This window comes from Phyllobates terribilis, unplaced genomic scaffold (assembly GCF_046119375.1).
Source record: "Phyllobates terribilis strain yellow unplaced genomic scaffold, ASM4611937v1 Scaffold_108__1_contigs__length_5656254, whole genome shotgun sequence".
Classification (NCBI taxonomy): domain Eukaryota; kingdom Metazoa; phylum Chordata; class Amphibia; order Anura; family Dendrobatidae; genus Phyllobates; species Phyllobates terribilis.
Window position 1 is genome coordinate 3,145,165 of NW_027362868.1, and position 18,117 is coordinate 3,163,281.

At 45.3% G+C, this 18,117-nt stretch overlaps 14 non-coding genes across 14 annotated transcripts; all 14 read left to right on the top strand.

The window, feature by feature from the left end:
• Nucleotides 1-551: 551 nt before the first annotated feature.
• Nucleotides 552-742, top strand: LOC141200013 (U2 spliceosomal RNA). The gene has a single exon (XR_012271749.1). It is a non-coding gene; the product is annotated as a U2 spliceosomal RNA (small nuclear RNA).
• A 1,120-nt stretch (nucleotides 743-1,862) lies between these two features.
• On the top strand, nucleotides 1,863-2,053 carry LOC141200014 (U2 spliceosomal RNA). Its single transcript, XR_012271750.1, has one exon. It is a non-coding gene; the product is annotated as a U2 spliceosomal RNA (small nuclear RNA).
• Nucleotides 2,054-3,173: 1,120 nt separating this feature from the next.
• LOC141200238 (U2 spliceosomal RNA) lies at nucleotides 3,174-3,364 on the top strand. Its single transcript, XR_012271964.1, has one exon. It is a non-coding gene; the product is annotated as a U2 spliceosomal RNA (small nuclear RNA).
• A 1,119-nt stretch (nucleotides 3,365-4,483) lies between these two features.
• LOC141200587 (U2 spliceosomal RNA) lies at nucleotides 4,484-4,674 on the top strand. The gene has a single exon (XR_012272303.1). It is a non-coding gene; the product is annotated as a U2 spliceosomal RNA (small nuclear RNA).
• Nucleotides 4,675-5,794: 1,120 nt separating this feature from the next.
• On the top strand, nucleotides 5,795-5,985 carry LOC141200016 (U2 spliceosomal RNA). Its single transcript, XR_012271752.1, has one exon. It is a non-coding gene; the product is annotated as a U2 spliceosomal RNA (small nuclear RNA).
• Nucleotides 5,986-7,102: 1,117 nt separating this feature from the next.
• Nucleotides 7,103-7,293, top strand: LOC141200588 (U2 spliceosomal RNA). The gene has a single exon (XR_012272304.1). It is a non-coding gene; the product is annotated as a U2 spliceosomal RNA (small nuclear RNA).
• Nucleotides 7,294-8,416: 1,123 nt separating this feature from the next.
• Nucleotides 8,417-8,607, top strand: LOC141200017 (U2 spliceosomal RNA). The gene has a single exon (XR_012271753.1). It is a non-coding gene; the product is annotated as a U2 spliceosomal RNA (small nuclear RNA).
• A 1,120-nt stretch (nucleotides 8,608-9,727) lies between these two features.
• On the top strand, nucleotides 9,728-9,918 carry LOC141200019 (U2 spliceosomal RNA). The gene has a single exon (XR_012271754.1). It is a non-coding gene; the product is annotated as a U2 spliceosomal RNA (small nuclear RNA).
• A 1,121-nt stretch (nucleotides 9,919-11,039) lies between these two features.
• Nucleotides 11,040-11,230, top strand: LOC141200020 (U2 spliceosomal RNA). Its single transcript, XR_012271755.1, has one exon. It is a non-coding gene; the product is annotated as a U2 spliceosomal RNA (small nuclear RNA).
• Nucleotides 11,231-12,353: 1,123 nt separating this feature from the next.
• LOC141200021 (U2 spliceosomal RNA) lies at nucleotides 12,354-12,544 on the top strand. Its single transcript, XR_012271756.1, has one exon. It is a non-coding gene; the product is annotated as a U2 spliceosomal RNA (small nuclear RNA).
• A 1,120-nt stretch (nucleotides 12,545-13,664) lies between these two features.
• Nucleotides 13,665-13,855, top strand: LOC141200023 (U2 spliceosomal RNA). Its single transcript, XR_012271758.1, has one exon. It is a non-coding gene; the product is annotated as a U2 spliceosomal RNA (small nuclear RNA).
• Nucleotides 13,856-14,976: 1,121 nt separating this feature from the next.
• Nucleotides 14,977-15,167, top strand: LOC141200024 (U2 spliceosomal RNA). The gene has a single exon (XR_012271759.1). It is a non-coding gene; the product is annotated as a U2 spliceosomal RNA (small nuclear RNA).
• A 1,121-nt stretch (nucleotides 15,168-16,288) lies between these two features.
• LOC141200025 (U2 spliceosomal RNA) lies at nucleotides 16,289-16,479 on the top strand. The gene has a single exon (XR_012271760.1). It is a non-coding gene; the product is annotated as a U2 spliceosomal RNA (small nuclear RNA).
• A 1,124-nt stretch (nucleotides 16,480-17,603) lies between these two features.
• Nucleotides 17,604-17,794, top strand: LOC141200026 (U2 spliceosomal RNA). The gene has a single exon (XR_012271761.1). It is a non-coding gene; the product is annotated as a U2 spliceosomal RNA (small nuclear RNA).
• Nucleotides 17,795-18,117: the final 323 nt, after the last annotated feature.

Here is an 18,117-nt window from a genome sequence, read left to right on the forward strand (position 1 = left end):
AAAGTTTGGTTGATTAGTCTGTGGCATTCTTTTAAACTGTTGCTTATGGCGGTCTCTGTGAGCTTCTCAGTGACATTCAGCCATCCAGGTATCCCGCCTGCGGTAGACGGAATGTGGCAATGGAACGCTGGCTGCGCGTGTCATAATAGGCTCTGAGCCTTTATATACCTGCGCACAGCAGCAGCCACCTTCAGTCTGCTGCTGGACAGCCAGCAGCAGCAGCAGCAGGAGAGGTAATTAATCAGCAACCCTCCTGCTAAGGGTAGACAGCTGCTCGTTCCACCCCCCCCCGCCTTAATTGGTTCTCCTCCCTTCCAACGGTGTTGAGGCGGGTGGGAACAGCCGGGGGTTGAGGGTACTGTGCTAAAAGAGGTGGAGTTATGCAGATCTAAAACGCGTGGATTGCAGCAGCAGCAAGCCGAAAAGTGCAGGCATGTGAGGGATCTAGAGGTTGACAGCATGTCTTCTTAACGGGAGTCCAGGTGGCCATCTCCACAAATGGACTTTTCAGAATCCTTGGGTGGCACCGTAGTCGGAAACCAATTCTGGTTATCGCTTCTCGGCCTTTTGGCTAAGATCAAGTGTAGTATCTGTTCTTATCAGTTTAATATCTGATACGTCCCCTATCTGGGGACCATATATTAAATGGATTTTTAGAACAGGGAGATGGAAAAAGAGCTTGCTCTGTCCACTCCACGCATTGACCTGGTATTGCAGTATCTCCAGGACCGGTGCACCCCTTCTTTAATGCAGTTTCTAAAATCAGAAAGAATTGAATTCAATGCTTTTTGTTCATTTTGCTTGTTTGTCGGATTTTGGGATGGACTCTTTGGCTTTGCTTTTCTTCTCCTCATTGGATTTTTCATGTTAAAAGTTGCAGAAGCCAGATGACAAGCTCATTTTGGTTCAACTTCAGCAACTGTGCATTGCATTGCCATGTAATGTAATGTAATGCAATGCTATCTATCTAGCTCTCCCTCTATACTTCCTTTTGGATAAACAGACATATTAGGCAAGCATTTTGGAGCTTTCACCTAAATAACTACAGGTGGTGAGATAAGCTGCACAATATAATTGACCTTTCAGTATATTGTTGCACACAGACCATCTATTTAGCAAATGCCCTTGTTATCAACAGCAGCCTTTTAAACTCACCTGAGCTAACAGGTATGTGAGCTGGTTACTCTGCTGCGCTTAAAATTTCTTTTTTGGTTTGCTACAATGCCTTTTCTGAAACGTTGTCTCCCTCTGCTGGAACACTGACTTCTTTCATTTAATGACTGCAGACTATAAAAGAGAAACCAACCCAAAAAGTTTGGTTGATTAGTCTGTGGCATTCTTTTAAACTGTTGCTTATGGCGGTGTCTGTGAGCTTCTCAGGGACATTCAGCAATCCAGGTATCCCGCCTGCAGTAGACGGAATGTGGCAATGGAACGCTGGCTGCGCGTGTCATAATAGGCTCTGAGCCTTCATATACCTGCGCACAGCAGCAGCCACCTTCAGTCTGCTGCTGGACAGCCAGCAGCAGCAGCAGCAGGAGAGGTAATTAATCAGCAACCCTCCTGCTAAGGGTAGACAGCTGCTCGTTCCACCCCCCCCCCGCCTTAATTGGTTCTCCTCCCTTCCAACGGTGTTGAGGCGGGTGGGAACAGCCGGGGGTTGAGGGTACTGTGCTAAAAGAGGTGGAGTTATGCAGATCTAAAACGCGTGGATTGCAGCAGCAGCAAGCCGAAAAGTGCAGGCATGTGAGGGATCTAGAGGTTGACAGCATGTCTTCTTAACGGGAGTCCAGGTGGCCATCTCCACAAATGGACTTTTCAGAATCCTTGGGTGGCACCGTAGTCGGAAACCAATTCTGGTTATCGCTTCTCGGCCTTTTGGCTAAGATCAAGTGTAGTATCTGTTCTTATCAGTTTAATATCTGATACGTCCCCTATCTGGGGACCATATATTAAATGGATTTTTAGAACAGGGAGATGGAAAAAGAGCTTGCTCTGTCCACTCCACGCATTGACCTGGTATTGCAGTATCTCCAGGACCGGTGCACCCCTTCTTTAATGCAGTTTCTAAAATCAGAAAGAATTGAATTCAATGCTTTTTGTTCATTTTGCTTGTTTGTCGGATTTTGGGATGGACTCTTTGGCTTTGCTTTTCTTCTCCTCATTGGATTTTTCATGTTAAAAGTTGCAGAAGCCAGATGACAAGCTCATTTTGGTTCAACTTCAGCAACTGTGCATTGCATTGCCATGTAATGTAATGTAATGCAATGCTATCTATCTAGCTCTCCCTCTATACTTCCTTTTGGATAAACAGACATATTAGGCAAGCATTTTGGAGCTTTCACCTAAATAACTACAGGTGGTGAGATAAGCTGCACAATATAATTGACCTTTCAGTATATTGTTGCACACACACCATCTATTTAGCAAATGCCCTTGTTATCAACAGCAGCCTTTTAAACTCACCTGAGCTAACAGGTATGTGAGCTGGTTACTCTGCTGCGCTTAAAATTTCTTTTTTGGTTTGCTACAATGCCTTTTCTGAAACGTTGTCTCCCTCTGCTGGAACACTGACTTCTTTCATTTAATGCCTGCAGACTATAAAAGAGAAACCAACCCAAAAAGTTTGGTTGATTAGTCTGTGGCATTCTTTTAAACTGTTGCTTATGGCGGTCTCTGTGAGCTTCTCAGTGACATTCAGCCATCCAGGTATCCCGCCTGCAGTAGACGGAATGTGGCAATGGAACGCTGGCTGCGCGTGTCATAATAGGCTCTGAGCCTTTATATACCTGCGCACAGCAGCAGCCACCTTCAGTCTGCTGCTGGACAGCCAGCAGCAGCAGCAGCAGGAGAGGTAATTAATCAGCAACCCTCCTGCTAAGGGTAGACAGCTGCTCGTTCCACCCCCCCCCCGCCTTAATTGGTTCTCCTCCCTTCCAACGGTGTTGAGGCGGGTGGGAACAGCCGGGGGTTGAGGGTACTGTGCTAAAAGAGGTGGAGTTATGCAGATCTAAAACGCGTGGATTGCAGCAGCAGCAAGCCGAAAAGTGCAGGCATGTGAGGGATCTAGAGGTTGACAGCATGTCTTCTTAACGGGAGTCCAGGTGGCCATCTCCACAAATGGACTTTTCAGAATCCTTGGGTGGCACCGTAGTCGGAAACCAATTCTGGTTATCGCTTCTTGGCCTTTTGGCTAAGATCAAGTGTAGTATCTGTTCTTATCAGTTTAATATCTGATACGTCCCCTATCTGGGGACCATATATTAAATGGATTTTTAGAACAGGGAGATGGAAAAAGAGCTTGCTCTGTCCACTCCACGCATTGACCTGGTATTGCAGTATCTCCAGGACCGGTGCACCCCTTCTTTAATGCAGTTTCTAAAATCAGAAAGAATTGAATTCAATGCTTTTTGTTCATTTTGCTTGTTTGTCGGATTTTGGGATGGACTCTTTGGCTTTGCTTTTCTTCTCCTCATTGGATTTTTCATGTTAAAAGTTGCAGAAGCCAGATGACAAGCTCATTTTGGTTCAACTTCAGCAACTGTGCATTGCATTGCCATGTAATGTAATGTAATGCAATGCTATCTATCTAGCTCTCCCTCTATACTTCCTTTTGGATAAACAGACATATTAGGCAAGCATTTTGGAGCTTTCACCTAAATAACTACAGGTGGTGAGATAAGCTGCACAATATAATTGACCTTTCAGTATATTGTTGCACACACACCATCTATTTAGCAAATGCCCTTGTTATCAACAGCAGCCTTTTAAACTCACCTGAGCTAACAGGTATGTGAGCTGGTTACTCTGCTGCGCTTAAAATTTCTTTTTTGGTTTGCTACAATGCCTTTTCTGAAACGTTGTCTCCCTCTGCTGGAACACTGACTTCTTTCATTTAATGCCTGCAGACTATAAAAGAGAAACCAACCCAAAAAGTTTGGTTGATTAGTCTGTGGCATTCTTTTAAACTGTTGCTTATGGCGGTCTCTGTGAGCTTCTCAGTGACATTCAGCCATCCAGGTATCCCGCCTGCAGTAGACGGAATGTGGCAATGGAACGCTGGCTGCGCGTGTCATAATAGGCTCTGAGCCTTTATATACCTGCGCACAGCAGCAGCCACCTTCAGTCTGCTGCTGGACAGCCAGCAGCAGCAGCAGGAGAGGTAATTAATCAGCAACCCTCCTGCTAAGGGTAGACAGCTGCTCGTTCCACCCCCCCCCCCCGCCTTAATTGGTTCTCCTCCCTTCCAACGGTGTTGAGGCGGGTGGGAACAGCCGGGGGTTGTGGGTACTGTGCTAAAAGAGGTGGAGTTATGCAGATCTAAAACGCGTGGATTGCAGCAGCAGCAAGCCGAAAAGTGCAGGCATGTGAGGGATCTAGAGGTTGACAGCATGTCTTCTTAACGGGAGTCCAGGTGGCCATCTCCACAAATGGACTTTTCAGAATCCTTGGGTGGCACCGTAGTCGGAAACCAATTCTGGTTATCGCTTCTCGGCCTTTTGGCTAAGATCAAGTGTAGTATCTGTTCTTATCAGTTTAATATCTGATACGTCCCCTATCTGGGGACCATATATTAAATGGATTTTTAGAACAGGGAGATGGAAAAAGAGCTTGCTCTGTCCACTCCACGCATTGAACTGGTATTGCAGTATCTCCAGGACCGGTGCACCCCTTCTTTAATGCAGTTTCTAAAATCAGAAAGAATTGAATTCAATGCTTTTTGTTCATTTTGCTTGTTTGTCGGATTTTGGGATGGACTCTTTGGCTTTGCTTTTCTTCTCCTCATTGGATTTTTCATGTTAAAAGTTGCAGAAGCCAGATGACAAGCTCATTTTGGTTCAACTTCAGCAACTGTGCATTGCATTGCCATGTAATGTAATGTAATGCAATGCTATCTATCTAGCTCTCCCTCTATACTTCCTTTTGGATAAACAGACATATTAGGCAAGCATTTTGGAGCTTTCACCTAAATAACTACAGGTGGTGAGATAAGCTGCACAATATAATTGACCTTTCAGTATATTGTTGCACACACACCATCTATTTAGCAAATGCCCTTGTTATCAACAGCAGCCTTTTAAACTCACCTGAGCTAACAGGTATGTGAGCTGGTTACTCTGCTGCGCTTAAAATTTCTTTTTTGGTTTGCTACAATGCCTTTTCTGAAACGTTGTCTCCCTCTGCTGGAACACTGACTTCTTTCATTTAATGCCTGCAGACTATAAAAGAGAAACCAACCCAAAAAGTTTGGTTGATTAGTCTGTGGCATTCTTTTAAACTGTTGCTTATGGCGGTCTCTGTGAGCTTCTCAGTGACATTCAGCCATCCAGGTATCCCGCCTGCAGTAGACGGAATGTGGCAATGGAACGCTGGCTGCGCGTGTCATAATAGGCTCTGAGCCTTTATATACCTGCGCACAGCAGCAGCCACCTTCAGTCTGCTGCTGGACAGCCAGCAGCAGCAGCAGCAGGAGAGGTAATTAATCAGCAACCCTCCTGCTAAGGGTAGACAGCTGCTCGTTCCACCCCCCCCCCCGCCTTAATTGGTTCTCCTCCCTTCCAACGGTGTTGAGGCGGGTGGGAACAGCCGGGGGTTGAGGGTACTGTGCTAAAAGAGGTGGAGTTATGCAGATCTAAAACGCGTGGATTGCAGCAGCAGCAAGCCGAAAGTGCAGGCATGTGAGGGATCTAGAGGTTGACAGCATGTCTTCTTAACGGGAGTCCAGGTGGCCATCTCCACAAATGGACTTTTCAGAATCCTTGGGTGGCACCGTAGTCGGAAACCAATTCTGGTTATCGCTTCTCGGCCTTTTGGCTAAGATCAAGTGTAGTATCTGTTCTTATCAGTTTAATATCTGATACGTCCCCTATCTGGGGACCATATATTAAATGGATTTTTAGAACAGGGAGATGGAAAAAGAGCTTGCTCTGTCCACTCCACGCATTGACCTGGTATTGCAGTATCTCCAGGACCGGTGCACCCCTTCTTTAATGCAGTTTCTAAAATCAGAAAGAATTGAATTCAATGCTTTTTGTTCATTTTGCTTGTTTGTCGGATTTTGGGATGGACTCTTTGGCTTTGCTTTTCTTCTCCTCATTGGATTTTTCATGTTAAAAGTTGCAGAAGCCAGATGACAAGCTCATTTTGGTTCAACTTCAGCAACTGTGCATTGCATTGCCATGTAATGTAATGTAATGCAATGCTATCTATCTAGCTCTCCCTCTATACTTCCTTTTGGATAAACAGACATATTAGGCAAGCATTTTGGAGCTTTCACCTAAATAACTACAGGTGGTGAGATAAGCTGCACAATATAATTGACCTTTCAGTATATTGTTGCACACACACCATCTATTTAGCAAATGCCCTTGTTATCAACAGCAGCCTTTTAAACTCACCTGAGCTAACAGGTATGTGAGCTGGTTACTCTGCTGCGCTTAAAATTTCTTTTTTGGTTTGCTACAATGCCTTTTCTGAAACGTTGTCTCCCTCTGCTGGAACACTGACTTCTTTCATTTAATGCCTGCAGACTATAAAAGAGAAACCAACCCAAAAAGTTTGGTTGATTAGTCTGTGGCATTCTTTTAAACTGTTGCTTATGGCGGTCTCTGTGAGCTTCTCAGTGACATTCAGCCATCCAGGTATCCCGCCTGCAGTAGACGGAATGTGGCAATGGAACGCTGGCTGCGCGTGTCATAATAGGCTCTGAGCCTTTATATACCTGCGCACAGCAGCAGCCACCTTCAGTCTGCTGCTGGACAGCCAGCAGCAGCAGCAGGAGAGGTAATTAATCAGCAACCCTCCTGCTAAGGGTAGACAGCTGCTCGTTCCACCCCCCCCCCGCCTTAATTGGTTCTCCTCCCTTCCAACGGTGTTGAGGCGGGTGGGAACAGCCGGGGGTTGTGGGTACTGTGCTAAAAGAGGTGGAGTTATGCAGATCTAAAACGCGTGGATTGCAGCAGCAGCAAGCCGAAAAGTGCAGGCATGTGAGGGATCTAGAGGTTGACAGCATGTCTTCTTAACGGGAGTCCAGGTGGCCATCTCCACAAATGGACTTTTCAGAATCCTTGGGTGGCACCGTAGTCGGAAACCAATTCTGGTTATCGCTTCTCGGCCTTTTGGCTAAGATCAAGTGTAGTATCTGTTCTTATCAGTTTAATATCTGATACGTCCCCTATCTGGGGACCATATATTAAATGGATTTTTAGAACAGGGAGATGGAAAAAGAGCTTGCTCTGTCCACTCCACGCATTGAACTGGTATTGCAGTATCTCCAGGACCGGTGCACCCCTTCTTTAATGCAGTTTCTAAAATCAGAAAGAATTGAATTCAATGCTTTTTGTTCATTTTGCTTGTTTGTCGGATTTTGGGATGGACTCTTTGGCTTTGCTTTTCTTCTCCTCATTGGATTTTTTATGTTAAAAGTTGCAGAAGCCAGATGACAAGCTCATTTTGGTTCAACTTCAGCAACTGTGCATTGCATTGCCATGTAATGTAATGTAATGCAATGCTATCTATCTAGCTCTCCCTCTATACTTCCTTTTGGATAAACAGACATATTAGGCAAGCATTTTGGAGCTTTCACCTAAATAACTACAGGTGGTGAGATAAGCTGCACAATATAATTGACCTTTCAGTATATTGTTGCACACACACCATCTATTTAGCAAATGCCCTTGTTATCAACAGCAGCCTTTTAAACTCACCTGAGCTAACAGGTATGTGAGCTGGTTACTCTGCTGCGCTTAAAATTTCTTTTTTGGTTTGCTACAATGCCTTTTCTGAAACGTTGTCTCCCTCTGCTGGAACACTGACTTCTTTCATTTAATGCCTGCAGACTATAAAAGAGAAACCAACCCAAAAAGTTTGGTTGATTAGTCTGTGGCATTCTTTTAAACTGTTGCTTATGGCGGTCTCTGTGAGCTTCTCAGTGACATTCAGCCATCCAGGTATCCCGCCTGCAGTAGACGGAATGTGGCAATGGAACGCTGGCTGCGTGTGTCATAATAGGCTCTGAGCCTTTATATACCTGCGCACAGCAGCAGCCACCTTCAGTCTGCTGCTGGACAGCCAGCAGCAGCAGCAGCAGGAGAGGTAATTAATCAGCAACCCTCCTGCTAAGGGTAGACAGCTGCTCGTTCCACCCCCCCCCCCCCGCCTTAATTGGTTCTCCTCCCTTCCAACGGTGTTGAGGCGGGTGGGAACAGCCGGGGGTTGAGGGTACTGTGCTAAAAGAGGTGGAGTTATGCAGATCTAAAACGCGTGGATTGCAGCAGCAGCAAGCCGAAAAGTGCAGGCATGTGAGGGATCTAGAGGTTGACAGCATGTCTTCTTAACGGGAGTCCAGGTGGCCATCTCCACAAATGGACTTTTCAGAATCCTTGGGTGGCACCGTAGTCGGAAACCAATTCTGGTTATCGCTTCTCGGCCTTTTGGCTAAGATCAAGTGTAGTATCTGTTCTTATCAGTTTAATATCTGATACGTCCCCTATCTGGGGACCATATATTAAATGGATTTTTAGAACAGGGAGATGGAAAAAGAGCTTGCTCTGTCCACTCCACGCATTGACCTGGTATTGCAGTATCTCCAGGACCGGTGCACCCCTTCTTTAATGCAGTTTCTAAAATCAGAAAGAATTGAATTCAATGCTTTTTGTTCATTTTGCTTGTTTGTCGGATTTTGGGATGGACTCTTTGGCTTTGCTTTTCTTCTCCTCATTGGATTTTTCATGTTAAAAGTTGCAGAAGCCAGATGACAAGCTCATTTTGGTTCAACTTCAGCAACTGTGCATTGCATTGCCATGTAATGTAATGTAATGCAATGCTATCTATCTAGCTCTCCCTCTATACTTCCTTTTGGATAAACAGACATATTAGGCAAGCATTTTGGAGCTTTCACCTAAATAACTACAGGTGGTGAGATAAGCTGCACAATATAATTGACCTTTCAGTATATTGTTGCACACACACCATCTATTTAGCAAATGCCCTTGTTATCAACAGCAGCCTTTTAAACTCACCTGAGCTAACAGGTATGTGAGCTGGTTACTCTGCTGCGCTTAAAATTTCTTTTTTGGTTTGCTACAATGCCTTTTCTGAAACGTTGTCTCCCTCTGCTGGAACACTGACTTCTTTCATTTAATGCCTGCAGACTATAAAAGAGAAACCAACCCAAAAAGTTTGGTTGATTAGTCTGTGGCATTCTTTTAAACTGTTGCTTATGGCGGTCTCTGTGAGCTTCTCAGTGACATTCAGCCATCCAGGTATCCCGCCTGCAGTAGACGGAATGTGGCAATGGAACGCTGGCTGCGCGTGTCATAATAGGCTCTGAGCCTTTATATACCTGCGCACAGCAGCAGCCACCTTCAGTCTGCTGCTGGACAGCCAGCAGCAGCAGCAGCAGGAGAGGTAATTAATCAGCAACCCTCCTGCTAAGGGTAGACAGCTGCTCGTTCCACCCCCCCCCCCGCCTTAATTGGTTCTCCTCCCTTCCAACGGTGTTGAGGCGGGTGGGAACAGCCGGGGGTTGAGGGTACTGTGCTAAAAGAGGTGGAGTTATGCAGATCTAAAACGCGTGGATTGCAGCAGCAGCAAGCCGAAAGTGCAGGCATGTGAGGGATCTAGAGGTTGACAGCATGTCTTCTTAACGGGAGTCCAGGTGGCCATCTCCACAAATGGACTTTTCAGAATCCTTGGGTGGCACCGTAGTCGGAAACCAATTCTGGTTATCGCTTCTCGGCCTTTTGGCTAAGATCAAGTGTAGTATCTGTTCTTATCAGTTTAATATCTGATACGTCCCCTATCTGGGGACCATATATTAAATGGATTTTTAGAACAGGGAGATGGAAAAAGAGCTTGCTCTGTCCACTCCACGCATTGACCTGGTATTGCAGTATCTCCAGGACCGGTGCACCCCTTCTTTAATGCAGTTTCTAAAATCAGAAAGAATTGAATTCAATGCTTTTTGTTCATTTTGCTTGTTTGTCGGATTTTGGGATGGACTCTTTGGCTTTGCTTTTCTTCTCCTCATTGGATTTTTCATGTTAAAAGTTGCAGAAGCCAGATGACAAGCTCATTTTGGTTCAACTTCAGCAACTGTGCATTGCATTGCCATGTAATGTAATGTAATGCAATGCTATCTATCTAGCTCTCCCTCTATACTTCCTTTTGGATAAACAGACATATTAGGCAAGCATTTTGGAGCTTTCACCTAAATAACTACAGGTGGTGAGATAAGCTGCACAATATAATTGACCTTTCAGTATATTGTTGCACACACACCATCTATTTAGCAAATGCCCTTGTTATCAACAGCAGCCTTTTAAACTCACCTGAGCTAACAGGTATGTGAGCTGGTTACTCTGCTGCGCTTAAAATTTCTTTTTTGGTTTGCTACAATGCCTTTTCTGAAACGTTGTCTCCCTCTGCTGGAACACTGACTTCTTTCATTTAATGCCTGCAGACTATAAAAGAGAAACCAACCCAAAAAGTTTGGTTGATTAGTCTGTGGCATTCTTTTAAACTGTTGCTTATGGCGGTCTCTGTGAGCTTCTCAGTGACATTCAGCCATCCAGGTATCCCGCCTGCAGTAGACGGAATGTGGCAATGGAACGCTGGCTGCGCGTGTCATAATAGGCTCTGAGCCTTTATATACCTGCGCACAGCAGCAGCCACCTTCAGTCTGCTGCTGGACAGCCAGCAGCAGCAGCAGCAGGAGAGGTAATTAATCAGCAACCCTCCTGCTAAGGGTAGACAGCTGCTCGTTCCACCCCCCCCCCCGCCTTAATTGGTTCTCCTCCCTTCCAACGGTGTTGAGGCGGGTGGGAACAGCCGGGGGTTGAGGGTACTGTGCTAAAAGAGGTGGAGTTATGCAGATCTACAACGCGTGGATTGCAGCAGCAGCAAGCCGAAAAGTGCAGGCATGTGAGGGATCTAGAGTTTGACAGCATGTCTTCTTAACGGGAGTCCAGGTGGCCATCTCCACAAATGGACTTTTCAGAATCCTTGGGTGGCACCGTAGTCGGAAACCAATTCTGGTTATCGCTTCTCGGCCTTTTGGCTAAGATCAAGTGTAGTATCTGTTCTTATCAGTTTAATATCTGATACGTCCCCTATCTGGGGACCATATATTAAATGGATTTTTAGAACAGGGAGATGGAAAAAGAGCTTGCTCTGTCCACTCCACGCATTGACCTGGTATTGCAGTATCTCCAGGACCGGTGCACCCCTTCTTTAATGCAGTTTCTAAAATCAGAAAGAATTGAATTCAATGCTTTTTGTTCATTTTGCTTGTTTGTCGGATTTTGGGATGGACTCTTTGGCTTTGCTTTTCTTCTCCTCATTGGATTTTTCATGTTAAAAGTTGCAGAAGCCAGATGACAAGCTCATTTTGGTTCAACTTCAGCAACTGTGCATTGCATTGCCATGTAATGTAATGTAATGCAATGCTATCTATCTAGCTCTCCCTCTATACTTCCTTTTGGATAAACAGACATATTAGGCAAGCATTTTGGAGCTTTCACCTAAATAACTACAGGTGGTGAGATAAGCTGCACAATATAATTGACCTTTCAGTATATTGTTGCACACACACCATCTATTTAGCAAATGCCCTTGTTATCAACAGCAGCCTTTTAAACTCACCTGAGCTAACAGGTATGTGAGCTGGTTACTCTGCTGCGCTTAAAATTTCTTTTTTGGTTTGCTACAATGCCTTTTCTGAAACGTTGTCTCCCTCTGCTGGAACACTGACTTCTTTCATTTAATGCCTGCAGACTATAAAAGAGAAACCAACCCAAAAAGTTTGGTTGATTAGTCTGTGGCATTCTTTTAAACTGTTGCTTATGGCGGTCTCTGTGAGCTTCTCAGTGACATTCAGCCATCCAGGTATCCCGCCTGCAGTAGACGGAATGTGGCAATGGAACGCTGGCTGCGTGTGTCATAATAGGCTCTGAGCCTTTATATACCTGCGCACAGCAGCAGCCACCTTCAGTCTGCTGCTGGACAGCCAGCAGCAGCAGCAGCAGGAGAGGTAATTAATCAGCAACCCTCCTGCTAAGGGTAGACAGCTGCTCGTTCCACCCCCCCCCCCCCGCCTTAATTGGTTCTCCTCCCTTCCAACGGTGTTGAGGCGGGTGGGAACAGCCGGGGGTTGAGGGTACTGTGCTAAAAGAGGTGGAGTTATGCAGATCTAAAACGCGTGGATTGCAGCAGCAGCAAGCCGAAAAGTGCAGGCATGTGAGGGATCTAGAGGTTGACAGCATGTCTTCTTAACGGGAGTCCAGGTGGCCATCTCCACAAATGGACTTTTCAGAATCCTTGGGTGGCACCGTAGTCGGAAACCAATTCTGGTTATCGCTTCTCGGCCTTTTGGCTAAGATCAAGTGTAGTATCTGTTCTTATCAGTTTAATATCTGATACGTCCCCTATCTGGGGACCATATATTAAATGGATTTTTAGAACAGGGAGATGGAAAAAGAGCTTGCTCTGTCCACTCCACGCATTGACCTGGTATTGCAGTATCTCCAGGACCGGTGCACCCCTTCTTTAATGCAGTTTCTAAAATCAGAAAGAATTGAATTCAATGCTTTTTGTTCATTTTGCTTGTTTGTCGGATTTTGGGATGGACTCTTTGGCTTTGCTTTTCTTCTCCTCATTGGATTTTTCATGTTAAAAGTTGCAGAAGCCAGATGACAAGCTCATTTTGGTTCAACTTCAGCAACTGTGCATTGCATTGCCATGTAATGTAATGTAATGCAATGCTATCTATCTAGCTCTCCCTCTATACTTCCTTTTGGATAAACAGACATATTAGGCAAGCATTTTGGAGCTTTCACCTAAATAACTACAGGTGGTGAGATAAGCTGCACAATATAATTGACCTTTCAGTATATTGTTGCACACACACCATCTATTTAGCAAATGCCCTTGTTATCAACAGCAGCCTTTTAAACTCACCTGAGCTAACAGGTATGTGAGCTGGTTACTCTGCTGCGCTTAAAATTTCTTTTTTGGTTTGCTACAATGCCTTTTCTGAAACGTTGTCTCCCTCTGCTGGAACACTGACTTCTTTCATTTAATGCCTGCAGACTATAAAAGAGAAACCAACCCAAAAAGTTTGGTTGATTAGTCTGTGGCATTCTTTTAAACTGTTGCTTATGGCGGTCTCTGTGAGCTTCTCAGTGACATTCAGCCATCCAGGTATCCCGCCTGCAGTAGACGGAATGTGGCAATGGAACGCTGGCTGCGCGTGTCATAATAGGCTCTGAGCCTTTATATACCTGCGCACAGCAGCAGCCACCTTCAGTCTGCTGCTGGACAGCCAGCAGCAGCAGCAGCAGGAGAGGTAATTAATCAGCAACCCTCCTGCTAAGGGTAGACAGCTGCTCGTTCCACCCCCCCCCCCGCCTTAATTGGTTCTCCTCCCTTCCAACGGTGTTGAGGCGGGTGGGAACAGCCGGGGGTTGAGGGTACTGTGCTAAAAGAGGTGGAGTTATGCAGATCTAAAACGCGTGGATTGCAGCAGCAGCAAGCCGAAAGTGCAGGCATGTGAGGGATCTAGAGGTTGACAGCATGTCTTCTTAACGGGAGTCCAGGTGGCCATCTCCACAAATGGACTTTTCAGAATCCTTGGGTGGCACCGTAGTCGGAAACCAATTCTGGTTATCGCTTCTCGGCCTTTTGGCTAAGATCAAGTGTAGTATCTGTTCTTATCAGTTTAATATCTGATACGTCCCCTATCTGGGGACCATATATTAAATGGATTTTTAGAACAGGGAGATGGAAAAAGAGCTTGCTCTGTCCACTCCACGCATTGACCTGGTATTGCAGTATCTCCAGGACCGGTGCACCCCTTCTTTAATGCAGTTTCTAAAATCAGAAAGAATTGAATTCAATGCTTTTTGTTCATTTTGCTTGTTTGTCGGATTTTGGGATGGACTCTTTGGCTTTGCTTTTCTTCTCCTCATTGGATTTTTCATGTTAAAAGTTGCAGAAGCCAGATGACAAGCTCATTTTGGTTCAACTTCAGCAACTGTGCATTGCATTGCCATGTAATGTAATGTAATGCAATGCTATCTATCTAGCTCTCCCTCTATACTTCCTTTTGGATAAACAGACATATTAGGCAAGCATTTTGGAGCTTTCACCTAAATAACTACAGGTGGTGAGATAAGCTGCACAATATAATTGACCTTTCAGTATATTGTTGCACACACACCATCTATTTAGCAAATGCCCTTGTTATCAACAGCAGCCTTTTAAACTCACCTGAGCTAACAGGTATGTGAGCTGGTTACTCTGCTGCGCTTAAAATTTCTTTTTTGGTTTGCTACAATGCCTTTTCTGAAACGTTGTCTCCCTCTGCTGGAACACTGACTTCTTTCATTTAATGCCTGCAGACTATAAAAGAGAAACCAACCCAAAAAGTTTGGTTGATTAGTCTGTGGCATTCTTTTAAACTGTTGCTTATGGCGGTCTCTGTGAGCTTCTCAGTGACATTCAGCCATCCAGGTATCCCGCCTGCAGTAGACGGAATGTGGCAATGGAACGCTGGCTGCGCGTGTCATAATAGGCTCTGAGCCTTTATATACCTGCGCACAGCAGCAGCCACCTTCAGTCTGCTGCTGGACAGCCAGCAGCAGCAGCAGCAGGAGAGGTAATTAATCAGCAACCCTCCTGCTAAGGGTAGACAGCTGCTCGTTCCACCCCCCCCCCCGCCTTAATTGGTTCTCCTCCCTTCCAACGGTGTTGAGGCGGGTGGGAACAGCCGGGGGTTGAGGGTACTGTGCTAAAAGAGGTGGAGTTATGCAGATCTACAACGCGTGGATTGCAGCAGCAGCAAGCCGAAAAGTGCAGGCATGTGAGGGATCTAGAGTTTGACAGCATGTCTTCTTAACGGGAGTCCAGGTGGCCATCTCCACAAATGGACTTTTCAGAATCCTTGGGTGGCACCGTAGTCGGAAACCAATTCTGGTTATCGCTTCTCGGCCTTTTGGCTAAGATCAAGTGTAGTATCTGTTCTTATCAGTTTAATATCTGATACGTCCCCTATCTGGGGACCATATATTAAATGGATTTTTAGAACAGGGAGATGGAAAAAGAGCTTGCTCTGTCCACTCCACGCATTGACCTGGTATTGCAGTATCTCCAGGACCGGTGCACCCCTTCTTTAATGCAGTTTCTAAAATCAGAAAGAATTGAATTCAATGCTTTTTGTTCATTTTGCTTGTTTGTCGGATTTTGGGATGGACTCTTTGGCTTTGCTTTTCTTCTCCTCATTGGATTTTTCATGTTAAAAGTTGCAGAAGCCAGATGACAAGCTCATTTTGGTTCAACTTCAGCAACTGTGCATTGCATTGCCATGTAATGTAATGTAATGCAATGCTATCTATCTAGCTCTCCCTCTATACTTCCTTTTGGATAAACAGACATATTAGGCAAGCATTTTGGAGCTTTCACCTAAATAACTACAGGTGGTGAGATAAGCTGCACAATATAATTGACCTTTCAGTATATTGTTGCACACACACCATCTATTTAGCAAATGCCCTTGTTATCAACAGCAGCCTTTTAAACTCACCTGAGCTAACAGGTATGTGAGCTGGTTACTCTGCTGCGCTTAAAATTTCTTTTTTGGTTTGCTACAATGCCTTTTCTGAAACGTTGTCTCCCTCTGCTGGAACACTGACTTCTTTCATTTAATGCCTGCAGACTATAAAAGAGAAACCAACCCAAAAAGTTTGGTTGATTAGTCTGTGGCATTCTTTTAAACTGTTGCTTATGGCGGTCTCTGTGAGCTTCTCAGTGACATTCAGCCATCCAGGTATCCCGCCTGCAGTAGACGGAATGTGGCAATGGAACGCTGGCTGCGCGTGTCATAATAGGCTCTGAGCCTTTATATACCTGCACACAGCAGCAGCCACCTTCAGTCTGCTGCTGGACAGCCAGCAGCAGCAGCAGCAGGAGAGGTAATTAATCAGCAACCCTCCTGCTAAGGGTAGACAGCTGCTCGTTCCACCCCCCCCCCCGCCTTAATTGGTTCTCCTCCCTTCCAACGGTGTTGAGGCGGGTGGGAACAGCCGGGGGTTGAGGGTACTGTGCTAAAAGAGGTGGAGTTATGCAGATCTAAAACGCGTGGATTGCAGCAGCAGCAAGCCGAAAAGTGCAGGCATGTGAGGGATCTAGAGGTTGACAGCATGTCTTCTTAACGGGAGTCCAGGTGGCCATCTCCACAAATGGACTTTTCAGAATCCTTGGGTGGCACCGTAGTCGGAAACCAATTCTGGTTATCGCTTCTCGGCCTTTTGGCTAAGATCAAGTGTAGTATCTGTTCTTATCAGTTTAATATCTGATACGTCCCCTATCTGGGGACCATATATTAAATGGATTTTTAGAACAGGGAGATGGAAAAAGAGCTTGCTCTGTCCACTCCACGCATTGACCTGGTATTGCAGTATCTCCAGGACCGGTGCACCCCTTCTTTAATGCAGTTTCTAAAATCAGAAAGAATTGAATTCAATGCTTTTTGTTCATTTTGCTTGTTTGTCGGATTTTGGGATGGACTCTTTGGCTTTGCTTTTCTTCTCCTCATTGGATTTTTCATGTTAAAAGTTGCAGAAGCCAGATGACAAGCTCATTTTGGTTCAACTTCAGCAACTGTGCATTGCATTGCCATGTAATGTAATGTAATGCAATGCTATCTATCTAGCTCTCCCTCTATACTTCCTTTTGGATAAACAGACATATTAGGCAAGCATTTTGGAGCTTTCACCTAAATAACTACAGGTGGTGAGATAAGCTGCACAATATAATTGACCTTTCAGTATATTGTTGCACACACACCATCTATTTAGCAAATGCCCTTGTTATCAACAGCAGCCTTTTAAACTCACCTGAGCTAACAGGTATGTGAGCTGGTTACTCTGCTGCGCTTAAAATTTCTTTTTTGGTTTGCTACAATGCCTTTTCTGAAACGTTGTCTCCCTCTGCTGGAACACTGACTTCTTTCATTTAATGCCTGCAGACTATAAAAGAGAAACCAACCCAAAAAGTTTGGTTGATTAGTCTGTGGCATTCTTTTAAACTGTTGCTTATGGCGGTCTCTGTGAGCTTCTCAGTGACATTCAGCCATCCAGGTATCCCGCCTGCAGTAGACGGAATGTGGCAATGGAACGCTGGCTGCGCGTGTCATAATAGGCTCTGAGCCTTTATATACCTGCGCACAGCAGCAGCCACCTTCAGTCTGCTGCTGGACAGCCAGCAGCAGCAGCAGCAGGAGAGGTAATTAATCAGCAACCCTCCTGCTAAGGGTAGACAGCTGCTCGTTCCACCCCCCCCCCCCCCGCCTTAATTGGCTCTCCTCCCTTCCAACGGTGTTGAGGCGGGTGGGAACAGCCGGGGGTTGAGGGTACTGTGCTAAAAGAGGTGGAGTTAATCAGATCTAAAACGCGTGGATTGCAGCAGCAGCAAGCCGAAAAGTGCAGGCATGTGAGGGATCTAGAGGTTGACAGCATGTCTTCTTAACGGGAGTCCAGGTGGCCATCTCCACAAATGGACTTTTCAGAATCCTTGGGTGGCACCGTAGTCGGAAACCAATTCTGGTTATCGCTTCTCGGCCTTTTGGCTAAGATCAAGTGTAGTATCTGTTCTTATCAGTTTAATATCTGATACGTCCCCTATCTGGGGACCATATATTAAATGGATTTTTAGAACAGGGAGATGGAAAAAGAGCTTGCTCTGTCCACTCCACGCATTGACCTGGTATTGCAGTATCTCCAGGACCGGTGCACCCCTTCTTTAATGCAGTTTCTAAAATCAGAAAGAATTGAATTCAATGCTTTTTGTTCATTTTGCTTGTTTGTCGGATTTTGGGATGGACTCTTTGGCTTTGCTTTTCTTCTCCTCATTGGATTTTTCATGTTAAAAGTTGCAGAAGCCAGATGACAAGCTCATTTTGGTTCAACTTCAGCAACTGTGCATTGCATTGCCATGTAATGTAATGTAATGCAATGCTATCTATCTAGCTCTCCCTCTATACTTCCTTTTGGATAAACATACATATTAGGCAAGCATTTTGGAGCTTTCACCTAAATAACTACAGGTGGTGAGATAAGCTGC